Genomic DNA, 10,386 nt, shown 5'->3' with positions numbered 1-10,386 from the left:
AGAGCTCAAAGCTTCTGTGAGCTTAGATGCTTTCACCACATGTGAAAATGATCCATCGCTTGATTTTTCAGCTCGTAGGGCTCGCGTTTGTTTTCACTCAGGTCAAACAATTGATCAGTGAGAGTCACGTTGTCATGGCAACTGACCGGAGGAAGGCGTGTGTCACTGTGTGTCAGAGAGAGACAGAGAGAGACGAAATAATGCTACACCAGACAGTTGTCCTGAAGTTTTTAGTGCAAACAGTATTATAATTATTTATTTATGTGATTGGTTGAACAACATTTCAAGAGTGTCTTGAGCAGTCTCACTCTGCTTTGACTGGTGTTAAAATGTTATACATAAATGTTATACGTTATACGTCCGTGACATGTCTGGTTAGGCGCAACTCTGCTCAACGAAGTTGTAACGTTGTCAGGTGATGAAAAAGACACCTGATCATGTGTTAATGGAGTGCCAAAAGTGAATTAAAAAGCTTAGCCTGGTGTTGGGAGGCAGGTAAAGCCTGGCGGGCCCGCCAGGCTTATAATACACTGGGAGAAACCCTGTGCTGTGGTGTAGGAACCATGCCCCCGCGTGTACCGTGGAACAGTGTTTTAATCACTCACTATCTTAGCTAATGTAACTATGCTCAGGCCGTGACTAGCAGAGACAACCATGCTAATAAGCGTGCTTGCAGCAGTAGGGCATTATAATTCATTATATTGTGTTGTTGTTGTTTTTGTGAGTGTACAGCAGACTCTAGCGAGAGGCTATCAACTTACCTCCAGGCGTTGTGTAAGGAAGTGGTAGCTGGCGCTCGCACTCGGTAAAGCCAGGTCAAACCAACCAATAGAAACTATTCTGTCATCCACCAGCGTAGGCCCCGCCCAGTAAGTGCAGTAGAATTCGCAAGCAAAACTTTGGAGTTTGCAAACAAAAAGGAATGATTTGCAAGAGAAGGTTTTCAACTTGAAAGCAAAGAGGGCTGATTTATAAGCAAAATGGAAAGAAATAGGTTCTCAGTTTAATTTTTCAATCGCAACCTGTTGTGTTTTGATCTCAACTTTTTTTTTTTTTTCAAATGCAACCTGTTGTATTTTGATCTCAACTTTTTTTTTTCAAATGCAAACTGTTGTATTTTGATCTCAACTTTTTTTTTTCAATTGCAACCTGCTCTGTTTTGATCTCAACTTTTTTTTTTCATTTCCTACTTATTGTCTTTTGATTACAAATCTCTTTTTTTGGTTTCAAATCTATTCTTTTTGATTGAATAATAAATAAACAAAATTATCTCCATATACACCTCCCCTGTGGCAGCCATCTCCTTGGACGCCGAGAAGGCTTTTGAAAGGGTTGAGTGGCAGTTCCTGGGGTGCTCCTCAAAGCTCCAAAGTTCCATCCTCGCCTCCTCCACTCGCCTCCTCCACTTGCGTCTTAGTCCCGCCCACCAGAGATGCATGCCAGAGACGCGAGGAAACGAAGAGAGTAGAGAGGAGACGAGGAGGTTCATTTTATGAGCATTGAGATGTCCTCTCCTCCGGAGCATCACATGAAGCTACGTATTTTAGTGATGACGGCGTCACAGCTGGATAAACCGGTCTGAACGCACGAGACAAACTAAACTAAGGAAAATAATGTAAACAACAGGGCGCTCAACCGCAGAAAATTCATATTCACTTTTAGATCAGTTTAACATGAATATGTTTATGAATGAAAAAGAAAAATGTCACGTTTTCCCAGGCCCAGATTGATAGTTTTTAAGTCTTATATTGGGGCCACTTTGTGTTCATAAATAATGTGTTTATTCTGCTATAAGCACTGCTTAGCGCACTGGTGGGACAGGAGGAGAGAGAAGTGGAGCTGTCTGCAGCGGTGCCTTTCATCCATTACGCGCACACAGAAGGACAGAGGTGAAACTGTTCCTGTATCAGCCAATAATGGCATGATCTCACACCCATCACTGATAAAACAACGGTTTGCTACTGTATGAAAATGGCGTGGTTATGTGTTATTTTTAAAGTTATTATTGAACTTGCTCGAGTGGGCCAGTGGAGTGCGCAGTCAGCTGACCCGGAGCCTTTGAGTTTCACTTTCAGCTTGTGTGTGTTGTCTGTTGTCCGGTCTCTGGGGCACTTTCTAATTGTCTGTTGTCATCCTCAGTGAGAATGAATGTTGTAATCATCCAGATAAATATCAAACATGAAAATTATCGGGGCGGCTCCGACGAGTCTGTGAGACGATCGTGGGGCTAAAGATTCATCTGTCAACCGCTCACACTAGAAGATAATCTTGCCCGAACGTCGGCCGATTTTAGTCCACGACCAGATTTCTTCCCCAACTGTCGGGAGGACCGAATCTGGGTTAAATCGGGGCGAGAATCCTGTAGTGTGAGCCAGACTTTACACTTAGACAGCTTATCTTGCTCCATGGAGCTCACGTTTCACACATGTGGACAGCCGACGCTTTATAGTCGGCTCTGATACGTCACAAGGGGGCGTGTCTGTCAGTGAAAAGACTTCCGCGAAGCCTGCTCTTGTGTTTCCTCGATTATGCCTCCTCCAGCTCAGTCTCCTCTCTCCTCTCTCCTCGGAGCACATTTGGCGCTTTGAAATGTCCTCCAACATGGCTGCTCACAAAGTACTTCCGGTGTCGCGGAGGAGAGAGGAGATAGGAGACTGCATTTTGGCACATTGGGAAGCACCCCTGCTCTCTGCCCTGGAGTCTTTTGGTTTTGGCCAGAGGTTCATAGATTGGGTCAGCCTTATTTACACTCATCCCACAGCTTCTGTTCTCACTAATGGTGTCATATCCTCTCCATTTGAACTAGGTAGAGGCACTAGAGGCACTAGATCCTCTTTCTCCCCTGCTCTTTGCTGTTGCGCTGGAGCCATTAGTAGTGGCTATCCGCAGTGAGCCTACATTTCCAGGCATTTTAGTTGGAGAGCATCGCCATAAATTAATGCTATATACATTCTCTTATTTGTTTCAGATCCTCTCTCCTCTCCCTGTTTAAAATTATAGATAGGTTTTCTCCCGTTTCAGGTTTTAAAGTAAATTGGTCAAAGTCTGAGGCTCTTCCTCTTACACCATACTGCCCTAAATCTCTCTTCCAATTTGGTAGGAAAGGCATTAAGTATCTAGGTATTACATTTCCACCTGTGCTAGCTGATTTGATTAAAAAAAATTTTGACCCTTTAACAGAGAGCTTGCGAGCTGATGTGACACGGTGGTCCCCACTTTATCTCTCCATGTGGGGTAAGGCAAATATAATTAAAATGACGCGCACCCTATATAGGCATATCTCCTTCCTTTAAAATTTAACAATGAACCAAAAATCAACTTAAAGTGCAACAGCAACATAAAAAGGCATATCTCCTTTTAATATTGGTTGAAAGACCATTAATAAAATAGAACTCAAAGAAACATTAGAAGACATCTTCCTTGAAACAAGGAGAATGAAAGAACCTGAACTTATAATTTCAGATATTTTTTTCAAAAAGACACGCCAGATATAAACAAACAGATATAAACAATATAGGAATGGAATGCAAAGTGAACGGCAGGTCGTCCTCGCTCTCATAATCACTCATCTTTACGTTGTTATTGCATGATTCGTCCTGGCAGACTACCTGCGTTTGTTTATATCTGGCACACCGTGCGCGCGGACTGATATACTAAGTGGCGAGCGCCTCGTAGCCAGCTGTGGCTCTGCAGCGGAGGTAGCTCCGTTTTAAGACACGATGAGAGCAAGAGCCTTATTCAGCTGTGTTTTTGTGTGAAAGTAATGCGCTGAAAATTCTCTAAATAAAGCGTGAATGCAGACAGATATCAGATTTTTTCGGTGGGAGTATATTTTCATACTTGAATTTTAAAGCTCATTAACTACAGATGTATTTATTCTGGAATACTGTAAAGGAAAAAATAGGGGTTTTAATCAAGTATTATAAATTATTACTTATATTTGTCACAAAGGACACAAAATGGAGCGTCACGTCAAGCACCCACATAAATGTGGAAATAGAATTAAATATTGATAAATAAGTAAATAAAAGCCCTCTACTCTCACGGTTATTTATCTTATGTCTTATCTTATGTAGCAGACACTGCTAGCATGAAATACAGCAGAAAATAATATTCAGATGAGAGGGTGGTTCTAAAACCGCATTTCCACCAAGCAGACCAGTTCGGTTCGTCTGGGTAAGGCATGGATTTTGTGGTGTTTCCACTGACTTATCCCGGGAAAGATCCCCAAATAAACGAGACGAGCCGTCCCACTTTTTAGGACCCTTTTCGTATGCAACTATTGTAGTTTTTCTCAGTTGCTTTGGTTCATTTCTCAGATCAGAATTGAAATTCTCAAAACTACTTGTTCAATCTTCACATCATTGTGTCACTTGTGCAGTAAATCAGTTTCAATTGTTTTTGGAGATGCATGCAAATGATTATGTAGAATTCTCTTATGTTTGCTACATTATCAGGTGCTTTAGTCATATTTGTAGCCCACCTTTACCCACTATATTAGGAAAGGGCCTCTAGGTTCTTAAATTTTATATTGAGAGCTAATGAAGAGATACTGCTTCTTCTATGTTACTGTGTAAAAATCCCAAGTGTCCCTTTAATATTCGATACCCACTCTTATTACGATCTTACATGCAGAGAAACCAAGATCAGATTAAATGATCATACTTTTAAGTTAAATGCAAACTTCCAGTTTACAGAACATTTTTAAAATCAACATTATAACAAGTAAACCAACAATAAATCATAATTGCTCCTGAAATCTGTATTTTCTCAGTTTCTTGGCTTAAAATAATACGTTTCTTAACTTGAAATAATATGTTTCTTAACTTAAAATAATAACCTATGTAAGGGGCCACACACACTCACACCTGCCTGGTTATTAAGTTTAGAAAAACCCTATAGTTGCTGGCCTGCGGTGAGGCCCAAAACTTAATGGCTGCTTTACTCTAGGAGCAAACCAAAATAAACCCTGAGCTTGTAGTTCAGTCAGTACTCACAGCCTCCAGTCCAAGTTCACGTGAAGAGAAATCCAAACAGTGTCCTCAGATGGCAGCTCGGTCCTCCCACTTTGGCGAATGTAGGGTTAGCCTTTAGCAAGCGATGTCCAGGAAAGCAAAGATAAAATCCACACTTTGAACTTTTCCAGCAGTCTATTAGCACTTTGAGAACGACCAATCTTCATATCCAGTCCGGAATGATGAGAAAGAAGTCTCCATAGAAAGCTGACTGAGCAAAACTAGTCCGTTGGCGGCGCTACATCCGCTGGACTAGTGAATGCTACAAGCTACGGTGCTAAACTGCTTCAAAGGTTCTTTAAACAACCTACTGCAGGGCAGACTTCGGGCAGAAATTATCCATAGTTAATCCAAAAGCAATAGACGAGTGTTCATTGACGACCATAGAGCTAAAAGTCCAGAAAACTCTTCTAATTACTCAAAAATAGCAGCCACATGGCAGATTCAAATTGCGTCTCTCCAGGTCAAGCTAGCGCATCCCACTTCCGGTTTCTTAGTAAAGCGAATACGAAACTGATCGGCAAGGGTTGTGTACACAGCACTTCCTTTTAGCTCTTTCACAATAAAAACAAAATAAAATACATGAAAACATTTTGTATTTCACTCGTTTTTAACTGATAATCATTACTCGTTTACTTTGACGGGATTTTAAACCTTTTTAACACATACATGAAATACAATTTTAACCATATTTATACAACTTTTATTTATTGATTCCTTTTAATCTTTTGAATTGTAACATCTCTTATGACCTTGTGACTATTTTATTTATTTATTGACATATTTGTCTGGGTTACATGTTGATCAAAATTATATATATATCAGTGGGGAACCCACTGGGCCTTCAAGGTATTCAGTGAAGGCCTAATAAAAAATATTGAAAGAATTTTTGTACTCCTAAATAATTATTTTATTTCTTTATTTTGTTTTATTTTGTTTTTATTTATTTATTTTACTCAATGAAATCATAGCAATGAGTTTTATATTATTTTTATAAACTTGTCCTGGCAAACAATGGGGTTAATATAACGAAATGGAAAATGGACCAATCACAATTATCCCTTTGATGGTATCTTTGTAAATCAGCGACACATTCTGGCAGGTAGGGCCTTCAGTAACTGCAACGAATGCCTGTGTAACTCAAGCGAATGTGGACACAATTTGACAATGACAGTTGTCTTAGCCAATCATATTTTGTTAAATTGTGGGCGGGCTCATACCTGTCATCTTCCGGGGAATCGCGAATACTTACCAAACACCCCCTCCCTGCCCCTCTGCACTCTGACGGGGCAATATTTTACTTGACCAAAAACACAAATAAAGAGACTCACTGAAAAAATCTGATATCTGTCTGCATTCACGCTTTATTTAGAGAATTTTCAGCGCGTTACTTTCACACAAAAACACAGCTAAATAAGGCTCTAGTTCTCATGGTGTCGTAAAACGGCGCTACCTCTGCTGCAGAGCCACAGCTGGCTACGAGGCTCTCGCCACTTAGTGTCAGTCCGTGGCGTTCCAGATATAAATAAACGCAGGTAGTCTGTCAGGACGAAGAGACACTATGAGAACTAGAGCCTTATTTAGCGGTGTTTTTGTGTGAAAAGTAACGCGCTGAAAGTGCTCTACACAAAGCGTGAATGCAGACCAATATCAGATTTTTTCTGTGGGAGTCCGTTAATTTGTGTTTTTGATCAAGTAAAATATGGCTCCGTCTGAGTGCAGAGGAAACCAACAGAGGAGCAGGGAGGGGGTGTTTGGTGCGAGCGCTCTGGGCTTCTGCTGCACAAAAACACTGCTGTAGGGGTAATTTCTGCCCTAAACCTTGTGATAGGACCCAACTTGTTCCATCCTGGAGTATCACTTTCATGGATCAGCACCCAACTGTAGCTGTGAGTGAGAGAGGAGAAAAGAGAAGATCTAGTTGGCAGAACGTGAAGAGAAATGGCAGAAAGTAATGGAGAAGACTGTGTGGTTGCTGGATTACTTGAAACTTGTTTTTTTTTTTGTTTTTTTTTTTAATTTTATATCTTAATTGTTTTTAATTGTTTGAATTTGTGTTAGGTGTTGCAGTGTTCAGGCACATGATAAATATTTAATCCCACAAAACTATCAATATACTAAACTTCCATGTCACATGATTCTGGCTATTGTTTTTATTTCTTTTTTTGATTGTTTATTGCCACGTGTGGTCCCATGGTCCTACTGAAGGCCCAGTGGCTGGGGCCACGGTTCGCCTCTGATATATATATATATATATATATATATATATATATATATATATATATATATATATATATATATATAAGGAAATTTTCAAAGAATTCTTTAGATTTAAATACATGACATTTATCGATCATTCAGGGCTTGTTTGATGCAGTAAAAAGTGTTAAATGACCTGTTTTTTACAGAATTGATTTTCTGTAGATTTTCAAAAAGGACATATATAAACGAGATGTGGACGGCAGTCCCATTAACAGTGCTCTCTCTAACCCCCGGTGCAAAGCATGTTGCTGACGTCAGGTGTGATACATTCAGGGACCGTCCGAAATTTGAAAATCTGACGAGAACACCACTTCTTCCATGTAGGACAAACGGTTTGTAAATGCTAGGCATTTGAAAATAAGTGCGTCTTTGAAAGCCTTGCATGTTTGGGATCCAGATTAATCTGCGTTCATTTTTATAACCCGTTAATTTGCGGTGTCATTAATTAATCTAATTAACTGGTTAAAATGACAGCCCTAATATATATATATATATATATATATATATATATATATATATATATATATATATATGTGTGTGTGTGTGTGTATATCAGCGGCGATTGCTCTAAGACTGCAAGGGAAGCTCAGCTTCCCCTAAAATGGCCCCCAAAAAGTGGTGCCATGTACTGCTGTGTGTACATTTCATTGACAAAATGAATTCCTTCATCTTTTGTTCAGAATCAGCTACCTATCACAGGTAACAGGCTTAAGCTCCTCCTCGTTCATCCCCGCAGCATCTCAGCGCTTAAACACAGTCAGACGCTGGGCGTCTTCTGACTTCACGGAGAAGCGGGTTGTTCCACTGTGGAAACTGGACGGTTATTGGATAAACGCTGGGCTTTGTCTCGTCCTCGGACACGAAGCGTCTCTGGGGGTCTATGAGACAGTGGGCTGGCCTGGACGCTGGGCTTCTGCATGGTGATTGGATGATCTGTCAGAGGCCGAATCCCTTTTTGATTGACAGTGAAATGAGCCAGTCATTGATCTTGAAGTATAACCCTCCACCGGAGCATCTTCTCAGTTGTACATTCAGTTGTTCTTGACTGATTCGGTGGCTTTAGCGATCCCAAGCGAATATACCTTTCTTAAAAACGACGAGCATTGTGTTTAAAGATTCTCTCTCTTTTCACCAATACAGCTACAGCTACAGCTGCCGAGTGTCTCCCCCGTCACTCACACTTACAGCCTGCAGGTGTAGAGAAGAGCTTCTGTTTAAAGCGGCTCAAGTCTAACACCCACAACACAATGGGCCAAGACCCTTTTAGCAGTCTAGCTCTGCTGGCCATTGAGAGAACACTGGTAAAATCCCTGGAAAAAACACCTGGTTGATACGACAGGGTCACAGATCATTTTCTTGAGAAGAATGGAGGGTAGAATTTACGTTTAAATATATAATCGAATTTATGATGAAGGCTGGAAAAAATGAGCTTCCCCTCCTTGACTTGACCAGCAATCAATTTTACTGTAAAATAACGGAGATTTTCAAAGTAAAAATTTTAGATCCTAAAATAAAGGAGTAATAGCTGTGATGTTTTGGTGGCTTTAAGTTTTTATGTTAGCCATAAGTTCTGACAATTCTTGGTCTGTATGTTTTCACTACTACTCTGACTTCTCACAAACAAGAAACCAAGCGATTAATGTGGAATAACATTAATTTTTTTTTTTTAGCCATGAGTTCCCACAAATTTTGTTCCGTATGTTTTTGGTACCAGTCTGACTACTTACAAAAAAAAATTCAAGAAATTTTATTTTAGAAAATAGAGATTTTAAAAGTTTAAAGTCTTACACTATAGAATGAAGGAGTAATATCTCTGATGATTTGGTGGCTTTCTTTTTTTTTCTTTTTTTTTTTCTTTTTCCCCCTTGTCCTGTTCATTGTCACGACAACAGAATTATGGTCTGGCTGCTGTATTGTGCAGAACACATTTGCTTTTCCACAGGGAGCCGTTAGTGTATAAGGCTCCCCTTGAGTGTTAAAATTGTACTCTTTAGTAGTGTTTTTTGACATATATTTTATACATATATATACATACACACACACATACGTATATATGCACATACATACGCATACATGTATCCATACAGTTTCCCTCCCGTATATTGCCAAGTTTGAAGATTACTGCTTAAGAAACAGTGATAAAGGGAAAGAGTGTAGAGAAGAGACTAGACAGAGGGACAGAGAGAGACAACAAAACAACAGTAGAGAGCAACCACAACAACTGAACAAATGACTACAGACAGGAGAAATAAACAACCAGCTACTGAGCCTGAAAAGAGGCAGTATCCTGAGGTCTTTGACATCATAATCACAAGAAGCACCTGTGGAGAAATGAACTGGAGAAATCATGAGTAGCAGTGAGCACAACAACGACAATTGTAAGAAGGTACATATACGTATATAGAAAAATACACAGAAGCATATACTCACCTACACATATCGGGGTACAGGTGGCAGTACAGAATATTGGGTTTGATTTAGGTCAGGTGATCATTCCAAGGTGTGATCATGCAGATGTGGCCCCGCTGTTCCCAGAGGCCAAACGCGAACTGAGACAGCCCTCATATCCGGGCATCTAGCAGCCACAACAGAGCACAGGGCCCAGACAGACCACCATGGAGACAGCAGCACGCCAACCCAGGAGGAGGCAAGGAGGGGGCGTCCCGGGAAGGCTAGAGGCAGGCCCCGGACACTGCGGAGGGAGGACCCCAGGGGGCCAGGGACTGAGGCCTACAGGCCCCGCTGGACGCAGGGCCCCCTATCGAGTGTAGGGGGTAGGACCCGGGGTCACCTGTGCCCAAGGGCCACTCACCCCCGAGGAGAGAGGGTTCGGCCAGGTACCCAGGAGGACAGACCCAGCCCAGGCCACCACCCATCACGAGTCGGTGCCAGCCCCCAGCGCACCCTGCCAGACACCGGAGACCACAGAAGTCCTCTCCCCAAAAACCCAGTGTCCCCCTTACACAACCCCCTGTCCCAACCCACCCCTATCCCCCTCTCATCTGTACCCAAGCTCACCAGCCCTCCACCGTGGACCCTGACACCCGCACATAAACATTCTGTCCATCCATACCCATACGTTGACACAACAGCACAACGACACCACAGC

Source organism: Halichoeres trimaculatus, unplaced genomic scaffold, assembly GCF_033239565.1.
Source record: "Halichoeres trimaculatus isolate MK-OKI-2021-1 unplaced genomic scaffold, fHalTri1.1 fHalTri1_scaffold_25, whole genome shotgun sequence".
NCBI classification, from domain to species: domain Eukaryota; kingdom Metazoa; phylum Chordata; class Actinopteri; order Labriformes; family Labridae; genus Halichoeres; species Halichoeres trimaculatus.
This window is presented reverse-complemented; position numbering follows the sequence as displayed.